The sequence below is a fragment of the Bufo bufo genome, chromosome 9 (genome assembly GCF_905171765.1).
Source record: "Bufo bufo chromosome 9, aBufBuf1.1, whole genome shotgun sequence".
Taxonomy (NCBI): domain Eukaryota; kingdom Metazoa; phylum Chordata; class Amphibia; order Anura; family Bufonidae; genus Bufo; species Bufo bufo.
The window spans coordinates 21,931,191-21,958,068 of NC_053397.1; the positions used below are offsets into that span (position 1 = coordinate 21,931,191).

General features: G+C 45.1%; 1 protein-coding gene across 6 annotated transcripts in view; it reads left to right on the plus strand.

Moving 5' to 3' along the window:
• The window catches only part of FOXP1 (forkhead box P1), a 655,361-nt gene that overhangs the window by 309,107 nt on the left and 319,376 nt on the right, over window positions 1–26,878 (plus strand). Inside the window, exon 1 of one of the 6 annotated variants that reach the window (XM_040408628.1) lies at window positions 4,945–4,967. The exons of the other annotated variants lie outside the window; for them this stretch is intronic. The gene's annotated coding sequence lies outside the window, so the exon portion shown is untranslated. Of the gene's footprint in view, window positions 1–4,944; window positions 4,968–26,878 lie in introns of those variants that run through there. 6 annotated transcript variants of the gene reach the window in all.

Below are 26,878 nucleotides of genomic sequence, written 5' to 3' on the forward strand. Positions count from 1 at the left end.
TCTTTTTGCGGAACGGGCAGGTCGCGGACCGATTAAAAGTGAATGGGTCCGCGATCCGCTGTGGCTGCCCCACGGTCGGTATTCGTGCATTGCGGCCCGCAGCACGACCACGTTCGTGTGCAGGAGGCGGCGGAGGCCTAACAGTTTCTAATAGAAGATGTGACTGTTGACTGTTGAATATTTAAACTGAGCCTGTGCGACCACCTCAGTGAGTTGGACAAGAAATAAGGAAAACAATAAACAGCAGATGGCGCTATACAGATACATTTTATTGAATCGTTCAGTTACCTCAGTAAATTTTTAATTACAGGCAATTGCAAAAGAATTCAGAGTACTTTTTGTGGTTCCCTTTAAAGGAGTTTTCTGCTTTTGCAAACCTATTTTTGTATACCCTGTAAAGGATATTCTAAATTAATAGGGGGGTCCTGTAATCAGTATCCTCATCTCTTGGTTAGGGCTCGTTCACATGAACGTTTTTTTGTGTTCTGTATATGGTCCGTATACAGAACCATTTATTTCAATGGTTCCGCAAAAAAAACCTGAATGTTCTCTATGTGCATTCCGTTTCCGTATTTCCGTTTTTCCGTTCCGTTCAAAGATAGAACATGTCCTATCATTGCCCGCAAATCACATCAATGGGTCCGCCCAAAAAAACGAACACATACGGAATGTACTCCGTATGTCTTCCGTATCTGTTCCGTTTTTGCGGAACCATCTATTGAAAATTTTATGCCCAGCCCAATTTTTTCTATGTAATTACTGTATACTGTATATGCCATATGGAAAAACGGAACGGAAAAACGGAACGGGAACGGAAACACTATTGAAACAAAAAACGGATCAGTTAAAAACAGACCGCAAAACACTGAAAAAGACATATGGTCGTGTGAATGAGCCCTTAGAGTGGAGCGATGAGCTGCTCTGAAGGACCTGCCCTGTAATGCTTCATTTCCCCTGTGTTAGCGCTGCAGGAAAATTGAGCACTTACCACCCGGCCGATCCCTGAGGGTTTAGGCAAATGGACACGTTGCGATTAGCCTATTGTCAAGAGACCCTTCTAACAGGTAGGACTTGTCCGAAGCAGAGGACCTCTTTAAAGTTGCTCTGCTCTCTTAGAATAAGTGGGGTCCTTGTGGTAGCGCTGCAGGAAAATTGAGCACTTACCACCCGGCTGATCCCTGAGGGTTTCGGCAAATGGACACGTTGCGATTGGCCTATTGTCAAGAGACCCTTCTAAGGCCTAGTTCACACGATCGTTTTTTTTTGCGAGTGTACAGGCCGTTTTTTTGTGTTCCGTATACGGTCCGTATACGGAACCATTAATTTCAATGGCTCCGCATTAAAAACGGAATGTGTTCCGTAAGCATTCCGTTTCCGTATTTCCGTTTTTCCGTTGAAAGATAGAACATGTCCAATTATTGCCCGCAAATCACGTTCCGTGGCTCCATTCAAATCAATGGGTCCGCAAAAAAAAAACGCAACACATACGGAAATGCATCCGTATGTCTTCTGTATCCGTTCCGTTTTTGCGGAACCATCTATTGAAAATGTTATGCCCAGCCCAATTCTTTCTATGTAATTACTGTATACTGTATATGCCATACTGAAAAACGGAACGGAAACGGAAACACACCGGAACTCAAAAACAGAACAACGGATCCGTGAAAAACAGATCCGAATATAAAAGCCATACGTTCGTGTGAACTAGGCCTAACAGGTAGGAATTGTCCGAAGCAGAGGACCCCTTTAAGTTCCTTTGATAAGTGTGGTCCCTCATAGCCATTGTTTCTCTGACCTTACAGGTGGCAGGTGCACTTTAATTCAGAAATGGAGACTTCTCCTTTAAATCCTGTACAGGTGCAGCTGTAATGGGACATGGCAGCCTCCCCTGGGAGTTACGTGGTTAAATATAGCGGAGCTTGTATCGGCCGGGGAATACAATGTACTTTACGCTCAGTTTTAAGCTGCTGTTGTTGATTTGACTGTGTGCATTTTCAGAGGTCTGATTTTTTACATTTTATATATATATATTTTTTTTTTTGGGGGGGGGGGGGGGGGGGGCTGTTTAAACAAGCAAAGAAAGCGCCGCCGCTGACACCAAGAGCTGCTAAAAAAGAAAAAAAAAAGAAAAAAAAAGTTCCCTGGCTGTTCTGTTATTGTTGATATTCTCATACACATCCTAATATGGTTACATCCCTGTCAGAGCCACAGTCCCTGGGACTTAGGGGCCCCCTCTGGGATTCTCAGCCCATAAGGAAGAAACTTCCAGGAACGTATCGTCATACAAAAGGGTGCAGACACGCATATGCGCGTGTCGCAGGACGCAGCACCATGCTGCCGCAGAGAGGTACCGCATTCTGCCCGTTTCTGCAGACTTCAGACGCAGCAGAGCTGAGTTTGTCATCGGGCACGCCACATAGTCCTGTTACAATGTATTCCACTCCGACCTGAAGTAAACTTTATTATTACCCTGGGATAACTTCCAATGACAACGGTAACTAGATTTAGGCAGAGATGTAGCAGAGCCGAACTTGTCATTTGGCACGCCTCTTTGTCACATTAAAATGTGTTGTCAAGCAATTTACCCCCCTGAGGGCGACTAAACCTTCGAGTAATGTAAATGACGACATCCAGATTTGCAGTGATGTAGCAGTGTGGAGTTTGCTGTTTGGCACACCTCATTGTCATGTTGCAGTGCATTATTCGAAACTTTATCCCCTATAGTGACCACTGTGGGTTTATATGAAGAGAGATGAAGCAGATTGAGTTTGTCATTTGGCACACCATATTGTTATATTAAAGCTTTTTACACCCAAACCTTTCAGTGTTGTAAATGACAAACTTATTTTTACAGAGATGTAGCAGAGCTAAGTTTGTCACTTGGTACACCGCCTATTAAAGAGCCATATTACAATGTGTTTTACCTCGACTGTACCTAAACCTCCTACTACCACCTGCCAAGCATATGTAGCTATCGAGATGTAGCGTGGCCGACATACCACGTTGCAACATTAAAAATGTTTTGCCGCCATCTGCAAGTAAACTTTATTTATAATCCTCAAATGATGACTGTATAGAGATTTAGAGCGAGAGAAAGATGTAGCAGAGCTGAGTTTCTCATTTGGCACACTGCACAGCTCTTTACTCTGGACTGCAAGTAAACTTTTTATTGTGGCAAATGATGGAGGTATAAAGCTTTAGAGATAGATGTAGTGGGGCTGAGTTTGCTATTTGGCACACCTTATCATATTACAAAGCGTTAGGCTACGTTCACATCTCTGTTAAGGCATTCCTGTAGAGGAGAGGAGCAGTCTACCGGGATTTACCATATCCGGCATAGCCGGACACCGCTGCATACTGCCGGATCCCCATTTACTATAATGGGATCCGGCGGGTTTTCAGCAGACACCGCCGCACCGCGCCAGACTATAATGGGTTTTCCAGCATAAATGCCATCTGTCTAGCAGACAAATAGTGCTGCATGCTGCCATTTTCTGCTGAAAACCCGCCGGATCCCATTATAGTCTGGCGCGGCGCGGCGGTGTCTGGCTATGGTAATTCCGATGGGTTGTTCCTCTGCCTAAACAGAGATGTGAACGTAGGCTCGACCCCCTGGTTAGGCCTCATGCACTTCTACGTTTTGGAGATCCGGCTGTCAGCTGTAAAAAAAAAAAATGTTGCAACGATTTTTGTCCGTACAAAACCCGGCATTTATTCCGGAAATTGACCGGATCACCGCCGAATCTCATTAGTCAACGGGGATCCGGCGGTGAAGTAAAGGATCCGGCAACGCTGCTCTGTGCCGGAATCTCAGAATGGAAATGTGAACCAAACCTTAAACCTTTTATTATGGGCTCATGCACATGACCATTGCTGTTTTGCGGTCCGCAAATAACGAATCCGCAAAACACGGATACCATTCATTACGCATTTTGCAGAACGGCCAGCCCCTTAATAGAAAAGTCCTATCCTTGTCCATAATGCGGACAATAAGAGGACATGTTCTATTTTATTTTTTTTTTTAAATTTGCACAACGGACATGTGGACATACGGACACGGAATGCACGCGGAGTCAATTCCGTTATTTTTGGCAGCCCCATTGAAGTGAATGGTTACGCATACGGGCCGCAAAAAAAAACAAAAAACGGAACGGACACGGACAAAGAATACGTTTGTGTGCATGAGCCCTGTTGCAAAGGGGAACTGTCTCGGATTTAGGGCACATTTAGAAGATCGCTCCGTGTTTTGCAGTCCGCAAATTGCGGATCTGCAAAACGGATGCCGTCCATGCGGTTCTGCAATTTGCGGAACGGGCGACCCATTATGGAAATGCCTATTCTTGTCCGCGATTGTGCAACGGATGCGGAACCATTCATTACAGTCGTGCGAATGAGCCCTTAGATTCATAGTGAGAGATGTAGTAGAGCTGAGTTAGTCCATTGGCACACCACATTATCATATTGTACAAGGTACAGCCACATGCCTAACACTGGATGGCAAACAAACTTTTTTTTTATCATCATTATTATTATTAATGTGGCTAATCACTATCTAGAGTTAGAAAGAGGTGTAGCAGAGCTGAGTTTGCAATTGTAATTTTTAACTTTTTTTTTTCTTACATTTTTGCTGGAGTCCAGGGAAGAATTGTGCATTGGGCTTTGCTGAGATAAAGCGCTGCACGCCGCCTGTGAATGTCGCCCTGGTCCTCCCCCCCACCGGCACTTGTGTATGCTGATCATTGGGAGGGATACTTATTCCAGTGTAAACAATACTGTAAATACTCGCTTATACCCTTTGTCAGCAGGCATGTCTGGCTGCACTGGGCGCCCAGTCTGCTCCGGTTTTGCTTGACCCCCTTCTTTTCTGTATGTTCTCCAAACCGACTCAAGTTTTAGAACTGCTGTTCGGAGCCCAAGGACTGAGGAGAAAAAAAAAAAAAAAAAGCAAAACTGAATCAAAGGCGAAGGTAGGTGGGTGTAGTGTGTGATCTAAGTGTCGGTAGTGAAAGGGAGAGGAGGGACAGAATGGTTCCGGAGGGTTGTCTTCCTGCAGCTTTGCACAGATGTAGCAGAGCTGAATTTCACCTAGATGCATTATTGATATAGCGTCAATGACAAATCCAGCTCTGCTACATCTGCTAACACGTGAACATTCCAGAAGCGTTTAATCTTACGGCGACGGCTTTAGTGTTCTATAGGATTTGTCCCCTCCCAGGGTGACCCGTTCATCAGTCATGCTCAGAAGTTCACTTACCTGGGCAGTGCTCTGACGAAAGACTCGCGCTCGCACCGGAGATTTAGTGCAAGCAGCGCGGCGAGATGGCGGTTGCATTGCATGCTGGGTAGATTTCATATAATCTCCTGGGCCCCAGCGCAGGATCTGTAATGTGGCCCTCCACCTGCCATTTGCCATCTACAAGGTGGCCTGTGAACTCTTTGAATGGTAAAGGGGCCCCCTCTAAGGCACTAGGGCCCAGTTGCAACTGCTACCTCGGCACCCCCTATAGCTACGATTTTTAGGATTCAGGGCAAATGTGTCATTTGATGCCCATGCGTGAAGGCAATGGGTCTGATCGGTCCCGGATTATCAGATAGTCTGGATTATTGGACAGACCCTCACCAATCTCTTCCGTTTGTTCTGCGTTACCTTGTGAAATTCCACGTGATATTGTAAGTCTGTGCTGGATGACGGAATATTCCTGATAAAAGGAATTTAACTCTATACAGGTAAGGCCTCATGCACACGACTGTATGTATTTTGCGGTCCGCAAAAAATGGATCTGCAATAAAAAAAGGATGGACACGGAAAGAAAATACGTTTGTGTGCATGAGGCCTATAAAGCAGAAAAGTAGAGTTCTCTGCAGCCCCTATTACATGTAGGGGTCTCCATCATTCCTAAAGAGGTACCCCAGCCTTTAGTCACTGTCCGGCCAAAAATATTCCATATTTTTCAAGCCAGTCCCGGGATCTGAATACTTAAGTAATTGCCTTTAATTTAAAATATAGGATAGTCAATGAGTTATCCAATAAGCTCTATCTGTACCGCGCCACCTGCTGTTTGTTCTTTTTCTTATTTCTCTGTCCACCCCAGTAACATTGCTGAAATGGTCGCACATGCTCAGTTTCTTTGTTTAGCTGCTACCAGATCTACTGTTAGAACCTGTGACAGTTAGAATGAGAGAGTTCCAGCAGAAAGGACAGGCCCCCTAAGCTGTGATAGGGAGATATCAGCAGCAGAAAGGACAGGCCCCCTTGAGCTGTGATAGGGAGATAGCAGCAGCAGAAAGGACAGGCCCCCTAAGCTGTGATAGGGAGATATCAGCAGCAGAAAGGACAGGCCCCCTAAGCTGTGATAGGGAGATAGCAGCAGCAGAAAGGACAGGCCCCCTAAGCTGTGATAGGGAGATAGCAGCAGCAGAAAGGACAGGCCCCCTAAGCTGTGATAGGGAGATATCAGCAGCAGAAAGGACAGGCCCCCTAAGCTGTGATAGGGAGATAGCAGCAGCAGAAAGGACAGGCCCCCCTGAGCTGTGATAGGGAGATAGCAGCAGCAGAAAGGACAGGCCCCCCTGAGCTGTGATAGGGAGATCGCATAGGTTGGGAATTAATGATGAAGAGTGTGGGCTGTATATCTGAGGCCAAATACCAGACCATTTCTTACCATGGAAGACGGGAATGACCACTGCCACGTGTTCATATGACATCCATTTTGCGGTCTTCTTAAAGGGGTTATCCTATGAGTAATGTAAAAAATGAAAATCAGACATCATATAGTAAGTACATAACAATCTCTTTCTAGCAAACCTAGAACCAGCCCTGTACCTCACATGGATCCAGAGATCTCACCATCCATTGCTCGTCTAGATTTATATCAAGCTGACAGCTCGGGGGCGTGTCCTTTCTGTTGCAGCTCAGGGGGTGTGTCCTTTCTGGTGCAGCTCATGGGGGCGTGTCCTTTCTTTTGAAGCGCATGGGGGCGTGTCCTTTCTTTTGCAGTTTAGGGGGGTGCGTGTCCTTTCTGCTGAAGCTCAGGGGCGTGTCATTTCTGCTGCAGCTCTCTCCTTATCACAACTCAGGAGGCAGTTGAAGGATGAAATTGAACATGTGCGGCCGTCTCAGTGAGCAGGACAAAGAAATAAGTAAAAAACAAACAGCAGGTGGCGCTATAACGATACATTTTATTGAATAACTCCATGGCTATACAAAATGTTTAATTACATGCAATTACAAAAGTAATCAGCTCCAGGTGCTGATTTGAAAATTGAAGAATATTTTTCATGGGACAACCCCTTTAAAGTCAGCATTGTGACGCAACAACTCCCATCCTATCTGCATGCTGCTAGTTGTAGCTTAGCAAAGAGCACAAGTTGGAGACCACCAGGATATAGACTGGACTTCCTAGACCTGTGATGGCTAACCTCCGGCATTCCAGCTGTGGTAAAACTACAACTCCCAAGATGCACAGTTGCTTGGCTGTTCTCAGAACTCCACAGGAATGAATGGAACGTGCTGGGAGTCGTAGTTTCACAACAGCTGGAGTGCCCGAGGTTAGCCATCACTGCCCTAGGCCAATCATCAGTCCCTTGCTGACCTTGGAAGACAGCACTGACCCCAGCACCTCCTTTAATAGGACCCCCAGACCTTATTAGTGGGTCATCATGAATGAGAGCTCCCCACCACCACCACCATCATGGAGTCAGCGCACGCGAATATACGAGTTTCCCACTGTCCCTTATGCTCCTGCTGTTCCTTCCTTTTCTGGGGGATTCTATTCCTGTAATGATGAATTAAAAATAAAAAGTAATAGAATAAAAAAATTAATATTAATTTTAGCCCAAGCAAATCAAGGAAGGTTTTGCCCCTTTAAATTTACCTTCCTAGCGCTTCGGAGTCCTTTGAACGTCTCCTTTTTTGTTGGCTAATAAAGGGGGGATATGGAATCTGTAGTCTTTAATTAGACGTGGATATATTCACATATTAGACGGATTTATGTTGGAACATGGAATGCCGGGTGACTGTTTCCTCATTACCAATACTCCCTGCATATAATGAGCTTCATCATTAGTTGACGGGCTGAATTTGCCCTAGTGCTACCTTGAAAGGCGTGTGATTTACATACTACTTCAGAGCCTGTCCTTTAATGGATTCCTCCATGCATAAAATAAAAAGCCGCTATCTCTAAATTTTTTAACATACTTTTTTTTTCTTTTTCTTCACCCCCTAATAATTTATTTTTCTTTGGGACAATTGATTCGATGATGAAAGACACACGATATTGTGTGTGTGTGTAATAATTCCAAGGTAACAAGACATCAACAGACACAAAATAGAAACATTGTATCAAAAGCAAACAGACCCGGAATGATGAAGAGACACATTGTTGCAAAAAAGTTTTCCATACCTATCCTTCAAATGCAGGCTAGGCTACTTTCACATCTGTGCTTTCACCTTTCCGAGCAGAAGAACGAAAATAACGGAAGTGCCGGATTCGGCACTTGACTGAAAAGAATAGAGCCCACGGACCCCATTGACTATATTGGGATCCGTTAGGTTCTATTTGGGAGAAGGTTTTTGGCACTTTTGTCTCCGCCACAAAAATCTTCGCCTGAATGGACCTGCTCCTCTAGCCGAACGGAAATGTAAAAAGTGCAGATGTGAAAGTAGCCTTAGGCCGTTCCGTGGATTGGGGACCGCAATTTGTGGTCCCCAATGCATGAGCACTATCCGTGCGGCTGCTGGGACGGATCCAGACCAATTTAAATTGAATGGATCCGTGATCTGTCCCTACTGCCAAAAAATAGAACATGTTCCATTTATTTTTTTTGCAGCGCGGAGGCACAGAGAGAAACCCCATGGAAGCACTCCATAGTGTGAATGAGTCCACATCCGTGATGCGGGGTGCACACGGTTGTGGACCCGCTGTTTGCGGGCCGCAATACGGGCGTGGCCAAGGCAACGGCCGTGTGCATCAGGCCTTAGAGACAACACTATAAGATACGGCTATAAGAGAATGGGGCCGCTGCTACGTGTAAATGGAGGCACATAGAAGGCCGCTATGGCTATGGGAGTTCTATTACAGATGGCTGCACTGGACTCCTGGGTTCATATTCGACCAGGGCAACATGTGCAAGGAATTTTGTATGTTCTTCAGAAATTTATGTTGGTTTCCTCCATGTTGTCTGGTTTCCTTCCACATAAAGAAAAAGTACTTCTAGGCTATATGAAATGACATTGTGAGCTCGATGTGGTCAGGCACTGTGTACAAGCCTACAGAGTATATCAGTCAAAAATCATAAAAAATATAAAACAACTTAGGCTGCTTTCACACTAGTGTTTTTACTGGATCCGGCAGGGTTCAGCAAAAACGCTTCCGTTACTGATAATACAACCGTCTGCATCCGTTGTGTTATCTATCACATAGCCAAGACGGATCCGTCATGAACTCCATTGAAAGTCAATAGGAGACGGATCCACTTTCCATTGTGGCAGATTGTGGCCCCATTGACTTGCATTGTGGGTCATGACGGATCCGTTTTGCTCCACATCCCAGGACGGAAAGCAAAATACAACATGTTTGCGGTTTTCTCTTCGGTCTGGGAACGCAACTAAACGGAACGGAATGCATTTTGGAGCACTGCGTTCTGTTCAGTTCAGTGACGGATCTCCATACCGGAAAACCTAAATGCTAGTGTGAAAGTAGCCTAAGAAATCTAGATAACCATAGAAAAAAAAAAAAAAGATCTCTTATTTCTCTCCCTATCTCTCTATCTGTCTGTCTTTCCAGGGGTGGACTAGTTATAGACTCTACAGGGAAATTTCCCGGTGGGCTGATGTCCAGGGGTCGCCGAGCCCTACTTCCGGCTGGGTACATAACAAGCTGATGCACTAAGTGTTAATTGATGGTAGGAGCATCAGACAATTATGTACCTGGCCAAATGCTGCAGGAGCCCTCCCGGACTCAACTGTATCACCGTCCTCAGGAAAGTGATACAGTTGAATACTCTGGTAAAGGTGGCAATATCTTGTGCTGCACTATGCTATTTGGTTCCGCTAGGGCGGTATTTTGTGCTGCACTACAGTATTACAGGCATCGCTTACTTGTGCTGCCCTGCCTTCTATCAATTTGGACCTGCCTACAACATGGGGGCCACTTTTAGGTTTTTTTTCCAGGGCCACTTTAAGTTGCCAGTTCGTCCCTGTGTCTATCAATGTATGATCCATCTCCTATCTATCTATCTATCTATCTAGAAAAAAAAAGACAATGCAGCAGCACTCTGCAAACCAGATAAAGTACAATAATGCCATAGTCACAACATTTTTCATAGTGCTAATACTAGGCTTATTTATAAAGTGAGATGCTTGGCAAATGCATTTTGTACAAAACCATCTGAGCCCGTCTGCCGAACGTCAAGGCGATCTCTGTAAGACGGGAACCTAACACTAAATACTACCTATTATGCGCCATAATGGCCGCCATACAGTTCAGGAAGTGTTGGTTCCACATGCATGCTGGGTCCACTCTGCCTTTAACCATTTTTGGTGCCAAAGTGGCCTCCATTACTTCCAAGGGATGCAGGTACCAACATGCATGCCGAGTCCACTCCATATTCCAATGAATGTAGTGAGAGCATGCCACAGCTTTATCCTGAAACTAATTAAAATCAGCCTATCATCAAATTTGGCAGGAGTAAATACATATTAGCTTTGCCAAAGCAAGCAGGAAATAATTGGGTTGAGACAGTTATCTATCTATTTATCTATCTACATTAGGGTGTGCACCCTAAAGCACTAGCGCGCGCGCGTGTGTATGTATGTATGTATATATATATATATATATACACACATATACTGTACATGCCCACATACCTAAGCTGAAACACACTGGACCAAACCCTCAGCAGTAGGGAAAAGGGAAAAAGACTACCAGCTCCTTCAACCACTAAAGGAGCTAGCATCACTCTAGGGGCCTAGTAAAAACAGACACAAAAGGAAAAAGGACTTATCTTTAGATGAGCTGGCGCAGACAATCCACCAAAACTTCCAGCACTATAACCCGCAAAGGCTATAGGGAGCGGGAGGAATAAATAGCTTAACCAATTACCCAACGAACCACACCTGATGGGAGGTGGGATTCTGTTCAAACCCAAAACAGTCAGATCGAGTCACATGCAGCAACTCTGACAGATCGTCTCACACCACAGGGCAGGGCGTGACATATGGGCATCTGTGGATGACGCACTGTTATGGGCATCAGTGGATGACACTATTATGGGGGCATCTGTGGATGATGCACTGTTATGGGCATCTGTGGATGACACTATTATGGGGGCATCTGTGGATGATGCACTGTTATGGGCATCTGTGGATGACACTATTATGGGGGCATCTGTGGATGATGCACTTTTATGGGCATCTGTGGATGACACTATTATGGGGGCATCTGTGGATGACGCACTGTTATGGGCATCTGTGGATGACGCACTGTTATGGACATCTGTGGATGACACTATTATGGGGGCATCTGTGGATGATGCACTGTTATGGGCATCTGTGGATGACACTATTATGGGGGCATCTGTGGATGATGCACTGTTATGGGCATCTGTGGATGACACTATTATGGGGGCATCTGTGGATGACACTATTATGGGGGCATCTGTGGATGATGCACTGTTATGGGCATCTGTGGATGACACTATTATGGGGGCATCTGTGGATGACACTATTATGGGGGCATCTGTGGATGACGCTATTATGGGGGCATCTGTGGATGACGCACTGTTATGGGCATCTGTGGATGACACTATTATGGGGGCATCTATGGATGACGCACTGTTATGGGGGCATCTGTGGATGACACTATTATGGGGGCATCTGTGGATGACGAACTGTTATGGGCATCTGTGGGTGACACTATTATGGGGGCATCTATGGATGACGCACTGTTCTGGGGGCATCTGTGGATGACGCACTGTTATGGGCATCTGTGGATGACGCATGGTTATGGGCATCAGTGAATGACACACGGTTGTGGGGGCATCTGTGGATGATGCATTGTTATTAACAGTGCGTCATCCACAGATCCCCCCATAACAGTGATCCACAGATATCCCCTTAATAGACTGTTAAGGGGATATCTGTGGATGGCACTGTTATGAGGGCATGATCATTTGTGTGGAATCTGACACAGATGCGGGGGGGGGGGGGGGGGATCTGTGGATGACACTGTTATGGGGGGCCGGGGGGATCTGTGGATGACACACATATATAGCAGCGCCAGCATCTTCTGCTATATGTGTCATGATCATCCACAGATATCTACCCCCCCCCCCCCCCATAACAGTGTCCCTGACAGTGACTGACCCCCAACAGGGGGTTGAGGCCGGCAACTATTGTAAGACGGACCCCGCGTTCCTTATGTAAGTGAGCTTAAGTTGTAAATAATAAACTTGTGCAAAGTATGTACTAGTATTACTACTATCTAATAATCCTTATCTATCACTTCACTAACTTACTGTAGACTGTAGACCAGATCAGAATCCATTCACTGGGGCAGTTAGGCACACTGGGCGCGGGCAGGCAGGCTCCCGCTCTTCAAACATTCAAAATAGGCACTGGCAGCCGGCGGCAGCGTAATGTGACGTCACTCACGCCACACGCGCATGCTCCTCCCACTTTATTAATGAAGCAGGCGGAGCCGGCGCGTGACGTCAGAGTGAGTGATGTTACGCCGCCGGGAGACTGAGACAAGGAGCACAGCGGAGCAGTGGGGGTGGAGTCTGGATTACACTACAGACCAGCACGCAGTATGTATGTATGTCACTCTCATACATGACATGAAGCTGTGCGGTCGGACACTAGTGCGGGGCGGCTGGCAGGCGGCAGTGCAGGAGGCGGAGCACAGGGGTGTGATTAGGGTGTGCCCAGGCACACCCGGCACACCCCGTGCGCACGCCTATGTCTATCTATCATCTAATAACTATCTATCTATCTATTGTGGGGATTCGCTCTAGTAGTTAGGACTAGCAGATGCAGTATAGAGGCAAAGTACACAGTTCTTGAATCAAACAGTGGTGTTTGTTCACACACAAGGAAAGTCCATAAACTATAAAAGTCACATTTTCTCCTGGGTGTTAATTCACACCCTGTTAGCCGTTCAGCCTCATCAAGTCCATAGGTGGCCTGTTCGCCTTTAGAGGGGCCTGAGTCCTCCAGCCCAGCTCAAACCTCAAATCCCAGCACAGCCCTCAGTTCACAGCACACAGACTCCTGAGCTCCACTGTCAGAGTAAGGTAAATCCACACACCTGGCAGTGCTGGCTGGTTTTTATGCCTGGCAAAACCTGGCCTGGAACATGGGGAGTAGTCACCCACCCAGCACTTTGACTACTCCCAGTAAGAGCCGTCCCGGATCAGCTATGACAACCATGCTAAATCTTTAGGTGTCAATTAGCAATAGCTGCTGCTGACACAAAATACTGGCCCTTACTTCACCGAGGCCAGGAACCTCAATGACACATACCTTCCATCCACAATGATTCCAGGTACCTTCTTACATACCCCCCTTTGTTCAACCCTGAGGGGGTGAACACCTGCCATACAGTATACTCGGGACCGGGCATCCGCGTTTCCCTGCAACCGGCCTGCCCTTTGTTCCACGAAGAACTTAAAGTGATGAAGGAAGTTTTCTCTTTGGCAGCCTCCGTTAAGGGTACCTGCCAGTACCCCTTGGTGAGGTCCAAAACAGAAAAATACCAGGCTTGTCCTAACCTCTCATTCAGCTCGTCTACCCGGGGCATGGGATATGCATCAAACTTAGATACCTCGTTTAATTTTCGCAAATCGTTACAAAACCGCAACCTCCCGTCCGGTTTGGGTATCAGTACTATAGGGCTGGCCAACTCACTTCTAGACTCCTCGATGATGTCTAGTTGCAGCATTAGTTGTACTTCCTCAGAGATGGCCTGTCGCCGAGCCTCGGGTACCCGGTATGGTTACAACCGGATTGTGTCCTGAGGCTCAGTGACAATATCATGCTGGATTATGGGAGTGCATCCAGGGAGGTCCGAGAACACATCCGTGTTCCTGATGATGAACTCCCTGGCCTCCTGAGTCTGTTTAGGGGAGAGGCTGTCAGCAATCTTCACTGTGACAACCGCTTCCCTTACATCAGACTTAGGGGCCGGAACCTCTCCCCCTAGAAAACTTGACCGCGGGCTATCATCAGTACTGGTCTCCCTATTCATCCACGGTTTGAGTAAATTCACATGGTATACCTGCTCCGGCTTCCGCTGCCCTGGCTGGTGTACCTTGTAGTTTACTTCTCCAACCTTTTCGAGTACCTCGTAGGGTCCCTGTCACCTAGCCAGTAACTTACTGTCGACCTTCGGTACCAGAACTAAAACCCGATCTCCCGGGTTAAAGATCCGGACCCGAGCATGCCGATTATACACCCGACTTTGAGCTCGCTGAGCTGTCTCCATATGTTCCTCTACCAGGGGCAACACAGTTTCCATACGTTCCTGCATCTGGGTGACATATTCAACAACACTTTTATACGGTGTGGGTTGTTGCTCCCACGCCTCTTTGGCTATGTCCAACAGGCCGCGAGGATGTCGGCAATATAGCAGTTCGAAGGTCGAGAACCCAGTAGAAGCCTGTGGCACCTCTCGCACTGCAAACATGAGATAGGGCAGAAGAAGGTCCCAGTCCCTGCCAAACCACTAGCCCCCAGAACCTGTACTGCATTACTGCACATAAAACAGCTATGGATGTCCGTTTATCATCCGCAAACGGACGGCCAGGTAGAAAAGGTTTAATCAAATATTAACATATTTTCTAATGTTTGATTAAACCTTTTCTACCTGGCCGTCCGTTTGCGGATGATAAATGGATGTCCATAGCTGTTTTATGTGCAGTAATTTACAGAGTTCCCTCATGACCTTTGACATAAAAGGAGTCCCCTGATCAGTCAGAACCTCTTTAGGTAGCCCTACTCGGGAAAACATCTCCATTAACTCTTTTGCTATGAGTTTGGCCGATGTATGTCGCAGTGGCACCGCCTCCGGGTATCGAGTGCCGTAGTCCAGGATGACCAAGATGTGTTGTGCCCCCTGGCGGACTTCGGTACTGGGCCTATGAGATCTATAGCGATTCTCTCAAATGGTACCTCGATAATCGGGAGGGGCACTAAGGGACTGCGGAACAGGTGCTGGGGACTAGTGGTTTGGCAGGTCGGGCAAGACTTACAAAAGTCATCCACCTCTCTAAAGACACTGGGCCAGTAAAACCGCTGTAGTATCCGATCCTTTGTCTTCAGCAGTCTCAGATGACCCCCGGGAACATGTTGGTGGGCTAACTCTTACACGAGTTTTCGATAGGCCCCGGGCACCACCAACTATTCAACAGGTTCACCCCGCAGCTTGTTTACCCGATATAGAATATTCTGGTGGACCACAAAACGGGCAAACATTGACTCAGCCCCAGGTTGTTGGGGTACACCATCAAGTATTACCACATTCTCCCAGGCCCAGGATAGGGTTGGTTCTCGGCGTTGTGCTGTACCGAAATTCTCCCCGGAGACGTTGAGGTCTGCCAACCCAGGACCCGGTGGCAACTCCTCCACCATTACCCTATGCGGGGTTGTCTCCTCCTCTTCCACTGAAGTGGCAGTCACCCCTACCGCTGGCCCTTCGGCCTCAGGTTCCCGGGATTCTGGCCGTTCCCCTGAAAAAGGCCAATCTCCTGGGCTTATTCTTGTCTCAGGGGTATCCGTAACTCACAACCGGCCATAGGGCAGGGAAACCTGGTACCTGGAATCATCGTGGATGGAAGGTATGTGTCACCGAGTTTCCTGGCCTCGATGAAGTCAGAGCCGGTATTTTATTTGTCAGCAGCAGCTATTGCTAATTGACACCTAAAGATTTAGCATGGCTCTTCATAGCTGATCCGGGACGGCTCTTACTGGGAGTAGTCAAAGTGCTGGGTGGGTGACTACTCCCCATGTTCCAGGCCGGGTTTTGCCAGGCATAAAAACCAGCCAGCACTGCCAGGTGTGGTGGATTTGGAGCTCAGGAGTCTGTGTGCTGTGAACTGAGGGCTGTGCTGGGATTTGAGGTTTGAGCCGGGTTGGAGGACTCAGGCCCCTCTAAAGGCGAACAGGCTGCCTATGGACTTGATAAGGCTGAACGGCTAACAGAGTGTGAATTAATACCCAGGAGAAAATGTGACTTTTATAGTTTATGGACTTTCCTTGTGTGTGAACAAACACCAAGCCACCTGCGTTTTGTGATACACCAATGTGTGAATAAACACCACTGTTTGATTCAAGAACTGTGTACTTTGCCTCTATGCTGCATCTGCTAGTCCTAACTACCAGAGCGAATCCCCACACTATCTATTATCTATCTATCTATCTATCTATCTATCTATCTATCTATCTATCATCTAATTTCTATCTCTCTATCTACCATCTAATATCTATCTATCTATCTATCTATCTATCTATCTATCATCTAATATGTATCTATCCATCCATCCATCCATCTTTCTATTTATCTATCCAATTCGAATGACCCCATCAGAAGCAAAATAACATTGATATTTCCAAGCATAGAATCCATAAGCCTTGCTATGTACACCACCTCTATGTATAATGGATCTCCCCTTATTTACATATGCTCTTGATATCCTGCTCGGTACAAATTCATAAAACATGTAACATTTTAATGAAAAACACAAATCCATGAAACTGTAGGAAAAAAATAAAATAAAATCCATCTTGTATGTATAAAGCCTATAGATCAGGTTGTAGCGAGGATCCGGGAGCTGTTGGATGTAGAGGCCATTATTTGTAGATCTTGAGCCCTGACAGGGTTAAGTAAAGGACAAGATCAGAGGGCGCACGTGACACATTCCTCCTTGGAAAGTCTTTTATGTAAGCACAGAGAGTTTATTTAATGGTGTGTTCTTGAGCATGTTGGGTCAGCCGTGTGACGCAGTCAAAAGTTCACACAGACCCCTTAACGTAGCCGCCATTGAGAATCCTGTAAGCAAAGGCAAGGCCTTCACTATCCGCCGCCTGCGTTCGGATTTGGCGTTTTTTTTTTTCCCCTTCCCTGTCCTAAAACATATATTTGTTTAGGGAGTTTTCGCTGGAGTGTACATGACAATTACAGCTGTTCATTAACAAAATTGGGTATTTGTTTAAAACTTTAACCAATCACTTTGATATGCTAATTACGGTGTAATTTAATTTGAGCTCTGTAATGATGATGCTATTATTATGGACATAAATGATGCTGTTAAGCGGAGAATAATCTCATTTGCATACTGTACATGCCAGTAAATTAAGTCCCTTCCCCAGCTACTTCAGCTTTAATTTTCCACTTGTATTCACACAGCCTTTTCAGGCGCTCTCGTACGCCCGCTTTGTGCAGGAGCTGGTGACTGTTTGATGCTTGGACTTTGTAGGCTGCGCTAATGTTCCTCTAACGCTTCCCAGCTACCATTGTCTACGTGGAGAGCGTCTTTGTTGGGCATCAGCTGGGGAAGAGAGGATGGAACTGGACTCGAGCGTCCATTATGCGGTTGTCAAGTGAAATCTGTTGTCAGGCCAACTCAGTTGGGTTGCTAGCCTGAGAGAAGGTTGGGTTGGATTCCACCACAGTCGACCTGATCAAGTTCAAGCCAGATGGAAATTTTAAGCATTGGGTTAAATTTAAAATAAAAAAAAAGGAAAAAATAAAACATGAATAAATAAAAATAAATAAAATAAATATAATTGTGGTCCCAAATACCCTATGGCCAGATCTTGGCCCTTTGGTCACATATACAGGTATGAGTAAATTGGTCACCGTTTGATTTGTTTGAATTGACTTGTTGGGCTTCCTGGTCAGATCTATTCACTTCTTCACACCCTATAATGCTCTAGATTTTAATTATTGTAATCATCCAATCAGGTTTTAGTCGCCGCCCATGAGCAGTGTCGTTTACATATGCTCTTCTTGCGCCTTTGAGAATGGAGGTCTATGGCAGAAGGCAGGGGGCCAGCATAGATGAGAAGACCCTGAATTATAACCTCAGTCTTAGAGATTTTGCTGTAAAGGTATCAGTGATCATCCATGAACACCCAGTGGCTCCTAATGTCCAGTCTGATCTTTTCTAAGGTACAAGCGTATCCTGTTTTGTTTTTATATTTATAACTATTTCTACTCAATATATAACTTTTTCCCCTAGTCTTGCAGTAAGACACACTTCTGGCCAGGACAAATCCCTGTAAATCCTATGTGAGGGGATGAGCTTTGTAGATTAAATAAGCAGGGGTGTGGCAGCTTCTCAATGTTCACTCCCCTGAGGTACTGGGCCAAATTGTAGCCAGAAAGTCTGCCTTTATTGGAAATATGCCTCTCAGGGTAGAGGAGGGGAAAGAAAGAAAATGAAAAACTAACAGAATTTTTACAAAGTTTTAGATACAAACCCTTTTTCAGTAAAATGACTTCATGTTCTATTAAATTAAACAGTCAATTAAAGAACCCAATTAGGCCACCCCAGTGTGATTTAGTTTTTGAATAGGCCTGGCATGGCTATTACAGTCATTAATGGATAGGGCTGCTTGTCGCATCGGTCTAGCGTGGGTTAAACCATTTCTGTTATCCGAAAAGATATCTATATTTTTCTTGTTAATAGATCCTTACACCAAAGTATTATGCATTTTTTTTAAAAGCACTTTGGTTAAAAGCATAGTGTAAGAGGCAAAATAATACATTACTTGACATTAATTATACACTAGTATAAATCAAAACAGTCATATTGCTATTATAACGATATGAACTGAAAGGTACAGGTATAATTAGGTATTTGTTACCTTCTCAAACGTCTACGAAAAACAAGCCGATCTATAGGTGGATGTCATATAGAAAACAATCAACCCGTGGTTAATCAGAGTCAATTAACCTGTGTCATTAAGCTTCAGGCTTGCGTGAGCAATATGCCTTGTATAGGATCTAGTGAGAATGCTAAATGTCTCTTTGTATCGCCTTTGTATGGATTTAGTAGGCGGTGTGCCATTTCCTGTAACAATTTAGTAATTTGCTATGCTGCGAATTCTGCCTTTAGAGGAGCCACAATGTATTTATCGCCATGTTCTGCGCTCAGTTCCGGGTAACTATTTATGCGTATTTTTAACGAGTGGATCGACCCCCTCCACGACTAATCCGAGAGATATGTGAGCTTATCCTGTTAACGCATTTTAATCACTTACGATTTGGTTACGTTATGTTTTTGGGTGTAGTTTAAAAGGGTCGCTCGGATTAGAAAGCCCATTTTCAAGCAGACTATTAGGGCATTATGAGCAGGCTCAGTACAGGTGAATCCCCCTGTGGGCCCCTGAGCAAGGTGGGCCCCTAGTCTACCAACCCCTGCACAAGTGGCCCATAACACAGTAGACTTACTGCACTACATACATATATTCAGTGTACAGCACCTCCATCAGCATATGTTCATATAAAAAACTTGATAGATTATTAAAGGAACTCCCCAGTTTATTATTATAGACACGATCAGAGCTGAGATGACTTCTAGGTATAGAGGTAAGCTACTAGTGTCCTCTTCTCCTCAGGACCTACCTTCACAAAGCTCAGCAGGCAATATTTGAATGTATCTATACGGCGGGCCCCCAAATAGTTTTCTTACCTGTGGGCCCTAGGCACCCCATTCCGACACTTATTATGAGAGTGGTCCTTATAATGAATGAATTAATCAAGACATTTTTAATTTGTAGAGGACCTTTGACATACGATAGGTATTGGCCAAATGTCTCACAATTTCTCCATAAAAGACCCATTTAGGTTGGTCAAATGGTCATGTGGTCTGTGTGTTGGAAAGCCATCAATCTCAGATGCATTGAAATCCAACCAAATCCATCCATGTTTCTACTGCATGCATAGACCAGGGTAGTCTTTTGCTCACCACTGAAATAAGGTCTTGAGGGAATAACCAACACAACATTCATGTCTATGGCTAGATTAAAGGGGTAGTCTCATGAATCCATTTCTTAAATAGAGGCCGGCCCGCAGATCTGATGTTTTTTTTCTGATCCAGCTTCTTTTAACCCAACTCTAATCAAGGGGTAAAGCCAGTCCTGAACAGACGTTTCCCCTGAAGGACAATGGCCATTCCTGGTGCCTGATGAAGACTCTTGTCCAAGATTGAAACATGTAGCAGCATGCCAATAAAGAATCAAGTTCTTCAAAATTACTGATTCCATTCCTGTCCGATCTGTATATGGAAGTGCTCCAAAAATATATATTTTTTCCACTGGGTTTTTCACATATATCCTTCAAATAAATGGCATGGATAGGTCTGATTTGACAATATTGGAGCAACTGTAATGTCCTCATGGTTGGGGGGAGGGGGGGGGGGGTGTCTCGTGGGATATAACCTAATTGGGCTTAAGCCAGCCATACCTATGAGATAACCTTTGGGTGAATGTTCGTTTGGCTACAGTTCTTTCTCCTAATACCCCCATACATGGAATGGGAGTTGGGAGAAAGCCAGTTCCAGACACCTCAGACAGACAGTTTATTCCCCGGGGACCAAAAGCAGCATGTTAAGGTCCAGCTGCCCAATTCTTCTCTTCCCTTCACATATGTGAAGAGTTGAGGCCTCCATACACATTAGATGGTTGGCCCAGCCACCAGAATAACCCGATGTACATCAAATGTGTATGGCCAAATTTATGAAAGGGAGTAGTCTTCTAGAGTCAACCACTTTTAGATCCAGATATGAGGTTTTTGCTGATCTGTAGCTTTGGATAAGTTCTGATGGTGGAGATATAAGAGCCTTTGAGTCTACCCCATGTAGCCGAGCAGACGCGTTGACCATTTACTATAGAGATCAGTGCATCGATGGGGCAGATCTGTATAAAAGCTACTAGATAGATGTTCTTTGGCTAGTCATGTCAAAGGCTGAGCCGTGCCACAAATGAACAGAGGAGTCGGAGATGTGCTTATTGCAAAAATAGAAAAGAAAATCTGTTAAAAAAATTCTGATGAAAAATAGAAAAGCTTCGAAAGTGCCAGTTCCCCGGCCACACTACAGATAATAATCTGTTCTGTGAGATGAGATACTACACAGTGATATAGAATGCTAATGTAAAGGTTGAAATTAATTCCATCGGAGTGCACTTTTGAGACTAATTTGTGGTAAGTGAGCACAAGGTTAGAAAGCCCCTTAAATTGTCATTTTACGTGCTCTGCCAGTTCAGAGCATTGGTCCCAGCTATGTAATAACTCACAAGATCTACAAGATACATTGCTGGCATTCTGAAATGTCCCTAGAAATAAACCACAAAATCGGCTTCTTAAGAGCTTTGTATAGTCATTGTTGGTACCTTTGGCCCCCAGTTTATCCATAAACAGTACCGTAGACGTATAGAATGATGACGTTTGATATAAATTAAACCACAATGTAACAGATTGTCTAGTATTGCAGGCTGAAATACTGTGCATAGCCCTGGTGGCTTCTACCGAACCTATAAGGAAGAAGTCCAACTTATTTCAGGTTGGAACCATCCCACTTTCCTGGACCAATGTAAAGCTAGCCACATGATGGCAATAGCGGTAATGTGTCACCCATGCATCATGTCACTCGGTCATGTGATGCATGGGTGACACATCACCGCTCTGGCCAGTCATTTACTGCAGTGGCCAGATGACCCTCATAAAACCGGATGTTAAAGCGGAGGGACCCGGTTGCTGCGGGGATCAGGTAAGCATGATTACCACTGCAGGTCTGGCCATGCTGGGGGGGGGTCAATAACCCTTGGGCCATTTTTTCCACTGCCTCATTTGCTAAAAGTTGTTCCTTTAGAGGGTAGAGTCCTGACCAAGTTTACCCCCAGTAGAAGAGGGGATGATCCCAACTGGGCCCCCTCTTGCCCTGGGCCCCATAGCAGCCTCATGGTCTGCCGCTATGGTAGTTACGCCCCTGGACGTATCATTTCTGTCTTGGAAGTAATATAGCTGATAAGCAGTGAATGATAGATATTTACATAACGTCGTTCTTACAAAAAGGCACAATATACTTCCCAATGAAAGACTTTATTGTAAAGTAAAATCCTCATCTGCCGGTTTTAACAAGTTTCATTAAAAGACTTTGGAGTTCGCTGCTGAGTTTGTCTTGTTTTATGTTGTTTTATATCCCGAGGCTGATATCACACAAATTATTTTCATTTTTTTTCCCATCTGAAAGTCGCGAAACCATCTGCCAGCCCCTCCTGACAAGTCTTCTAAAGTGTAACCATTGTTTGTACACAGCGGAGACCACAATGTTGCTGGTCGGATCAGTGTTCATTAGTATATATACATATATTATATGAGCAGCGCGACACAACGCTGTGTCAGGAATCATAATATGCAGCATGATAAGCCGATGCATTTCTTACAAGGAGCCTTTGGGGGTACTATCTCTCCTTGTTCAATGTTCAACCCTTTAAATAGGCCTTGAGACATGACTCGGGTAATAACTAAGCCAGACTTTTATCTGCAGACAGCTGTTTCGGGGTCATTGCCCCTCATCAGTGCAGAGCAGAGAGTACTGGCTTAACTGAGTGCGAGGCCTTAGTCAGGATTTGGAGGGTACTATCTCTCCTTGGGTAGAGAGCATCTTAATCGGTGTGAGGAGACTTATAAGCCATACATGCTCCTCTGGAATTCTGGGAAGAAAGGGATGCAAATGAGCTCTTACCTGTCACTAGGAAAGTCACTGATACACCAAGCACAATGTCTTGTAGGGCAATCTCAGCTGAATGTAATGATACCTTTCACTTGCTTCATTCTGGAGAAAAAGTACTTTTTATTCATGTGCACAAGAGTAGTGAAGTGCACTGAGGGCGAGCCCAAGCTGCTCTGTGCACCCTTGTCCCTCCTGCTTCCTCTACCAGCTCTTTCCTTTCCTTCCTAATTGACAGGACCAAGCAAAATGACTATGCAGGAACCTAACTCTGTCAATCAAAAAGGCGAGGGAAGGGACGGCAGAGGATGTGGGAGGAGCAAAATGATTTGGGCCCACCCTCAGTGCACTTAACTGCTCATTTGCACATGGATTATAAGCACTTTTTCTCCCGAATGAAGCAATGTATCACTAAACGAAAGGTATTATTACATTCAGCTGAGCTAGCCCTACAAGGAATGGTGTCTGGAGTAACAGTGAATTTCCTGGTGACTCCATTTAAGGGTTGGTAGGGTGTGATCCAGAAACCACAGCACTCTTGTTTATGAGCTCATGCAACTCATCCTAATTCACCGGAAGAAGGCTGAGTAGCAATACTAGATACAGCCTCAGAGCAAGAATGGCGCTGTTCCTTGAGAAAAGAAAACAGACCCTTCCTTCTTATTTCCTTCAGTCTCTTTAAAATGATTGACAGTTTTTTTATCAATCCATAAGAGAATTCTGAGTTAATAGAGGTGGGTGTACTCTGTTCGGGATACTCATCTCTTGTCCAGAGCAGAGAGAGGTTACAAACCTGTTGATTGAATGAGCATGGTGTAATGCTCCATTTCCCCTGTGGTGGCGCTGCAGGTAAATTGATCACTTACTTCCAGGTTTACTCATAGATTACAGTTGATCGCTGGAGATCCTGGCAGGGGAGGGCACTTTGGGATCAGCTTATTGTCTTACCTTTCTAATATAGGGGAGAACTACAGTAAAAGGACTGTCCATATTCTCATCTTTAAGTACTCAGATCTGAGACACTGTTGATTCACACTAAGTGCACACCCACCAACATCCACTCCTGAATCGGCACCCCCACAACTCTATTATTACTGGTCACTTGAGAGCCATGTTGGGGTGCTCCTGCAGTGAGGAACATGTGATCTGCGCCAATGTAATGATGCATGCGCCGTCTCACTGCACAGATAGAAGAAGAGACCCGCTCTGCGGTGGTACGACTCCTTTAAGAAAATAAAAGAGATTTTTTACTTTGGCCTGACAAGTCTTGCTGAGTTAATATAACTGGGCACACCTGATAATGCATCCAGGATGTTTCCTGGGCATAGATAGATGGTGCCTACTAGGTTTCCATCCTGTGTAGTAATTCACTGTAATGCTTTTCTAACAGTAGACTTATGAGAAAAGTTAATTACAAGACTATAAAAAAAGGCTTTTGAGATCCGTGGGCTCCACATTACGAAAAGCAAGGGCTAAAACTACACAGGGACTGCCTGGAATAGCTGTAAATATCTGAAGACAGTGCTTCTGAAGACCAGTCAATGTAGGAAAGCCTGCCTTTGTTACACGCATTTGCAGATGTTGTATCCCCTATGGGTTAAGAGTTGGTATTTTTGGGGGGTTTCTTCTCGTTGGAATTCTCTGGGAGAATGTAGATAATGAAGAAATGTACGACTTAGGTCCATTGCACCTTATGTTTGTGAGATCCATTCTTAAATACAACATTTAAGGCAGATTCACAAAAAGGTTTTGGAGGAGGTTTTGGGGCAGATTTTCCTTCTGGTTTTTCAGTCAAAGACAGAAGTGGATCCAGCAAGAAGAAGTAGAAGTTCTTCCTTTTTATTTCCCATTCCTTCCAAATCCACTTCTGGCTTTGGCTGAAAAACCTGCAGAAAAATATGCCTCGAAACCCCCTCCAAAAATTCCATATGAACCTACCTTGAAGGTCAACTGGATCTTGCATCTCCTGGATGATCTATTTTTACCTGAAGGGTCTCGTGAGGATGAACGAACCACAGGAAGCCCCATGGATAGAGTTCCCAGCAATCAGTTGATATCAGTGAATCTATCGGCGAGTATTCAGTTTCCCTACAGCGCCGCCACAGGTTAAGTTAAGCATTGCACATAGTATATTGAAATCCATGTAATGCTTTTTTACCGTTTCTGACTGGGGGAAACCCTCTCTGTTAATTCATTATTCTCTAAAAGGGTAGTTAAGCCAGTCATTTCCAAAGGGATATTCCCATCTTGGACATTCATGGCATATCGGCATGAGATATTGTAAGTGGGTGAGAGATGCTGCTCCTGCACCTCTCTCCAGAACAGTAGTCCCCAACCCCAATCCTGTATGGTGAAGGAACCTCTGGCTGCTATATCCGGCTGGAGAGTGAATGGAGAGGAAGACACATTTGTGTGCGACCCCTCCACTTACTTCTTTGGGTGTCGCAGAAGCAACTAAGCACAATTACTCAGCTGCTTCGCTGATCAAGATAGGGGTCTCCAACCTCCTATTCTGTAGAAAAGTCTGGGTCCCAGTGGTGGGACTTGCTTCAGTGAGACACATATGTCAAATCCTGTGGATGTGCCTTAAAGGGTTTGTCCCATGACAACAACTTATCCCTAATCACATGTACAAGGCCATCTCCAGCAATCACATGGAGGTGAATGGAGCATGCATGTTTATCACCCTGTTCAAAAGGGGGTCACATGCCCCTTTTCTAGTGACTGGTGGGGTCCCCAGTGGTCAGAGCGTCACTTATCAGGCACTTATCACCTATCCTAGACCCCTGTGCTGTACTGAAGTTAGTCCATCATAGAACCATAAAGCAAAGTTGGCCTCCTGATGTAATACTGGGCTTGCCTCTATCACCCTTCTGTAACTTTTGGGTCCATATCCTATACGTTAGCGTGGTTGCTAAAAGAACCGAATTTTACCCAGTTTGTGCTAGCTCAAAAATGTGTGGCTTAGGTAAACTCTTCTCAAAAGTATTTGTTCCTAGGCAGGTTTGGGATGGGCATAGTGGGGGAGACTTAAATGCCCCAAATTTACCAACAGAAATGTTGGGTAAGTATGGGATAGGACCAACCCTGAGTGGGCCTTCTCACTGCGAGGGCTCTTGATTGCTCCCTCTCTTGGAAGTATTATTGTACTTTGTAGACCAAACCCAATATCCATGGGTCAACTGGTGTAGGCCCAATTTAAAGAGACAGACACCCCTCCTTATAGAAGTATAGAAATTTCCATAATGCTGAAGTGTCGGTATGGGGGTCTGATAGTCTTAAACATCAGGAGAACTTTATTTTCTGCATGGATTCTCAAGGCTCAAGCCAGAAAATGACCACTTATGCTTTGTCTGCCTTATAAGTGGCCATTAAGATGCTACAAGACGTACACTCGGCCTCTATTAAAGTCTTTTTAGACGTATTCTTTAATGTAAAGTCTCTAATAACTCACCAAGACTCGTCGTCTTGAATAGTCCCAGATTGTCCCCTGAAGTGTACGCTATGGAGTGCCAGCGGTGTTCTCAAGTTGACAGAATAGATATATGTAATCAGGAGACTTTGAGGATATAATTAGACTGAAGAGATGAATCTGCTTGTATTAACCCATCGTAGACCCTGCCACTGTGTAATGCACATGTAATTCATCATGCGCGCCGTCACGTACTGCTTACAGAATGCACGCGGGAGAGAGCACGACGTAAACAATTACTCCGCTGACAATACCGTAATCATTTTAAGTGAGGATGATGCATTAGTGTAGAACGGGATAGGAATGCTGATGTAGATAAGACTGGGAGAATATTGCGGCCACTGTTCGGGCGGTATTTCCTTGATTTTCCAGGTCTCATTGAAGTAGAAATGGGTCATTAAATAGGGTCTCATGAAAAAAAAAACTCGTCCCGGGAGGAGGGGCATTTATTTATTTTTTTAAAGGGGCAAGATTGGTCTAAAATAAAAAAAAAAGCATTGCTCACCTCACCTGTCCTCCAATGCTGCCAGGGTCCTCACTGTCCTCCACTTCCTGCTCCTGGCTTAACAGACAGGAAATGGCTGGAGATGCCCTTTTGACTAATCACTGGCCGCAGTGGTGATCCGCCTCAACCATTGATGATTGGATGAGCAGGGATCTCCGGTCACTTCCTGT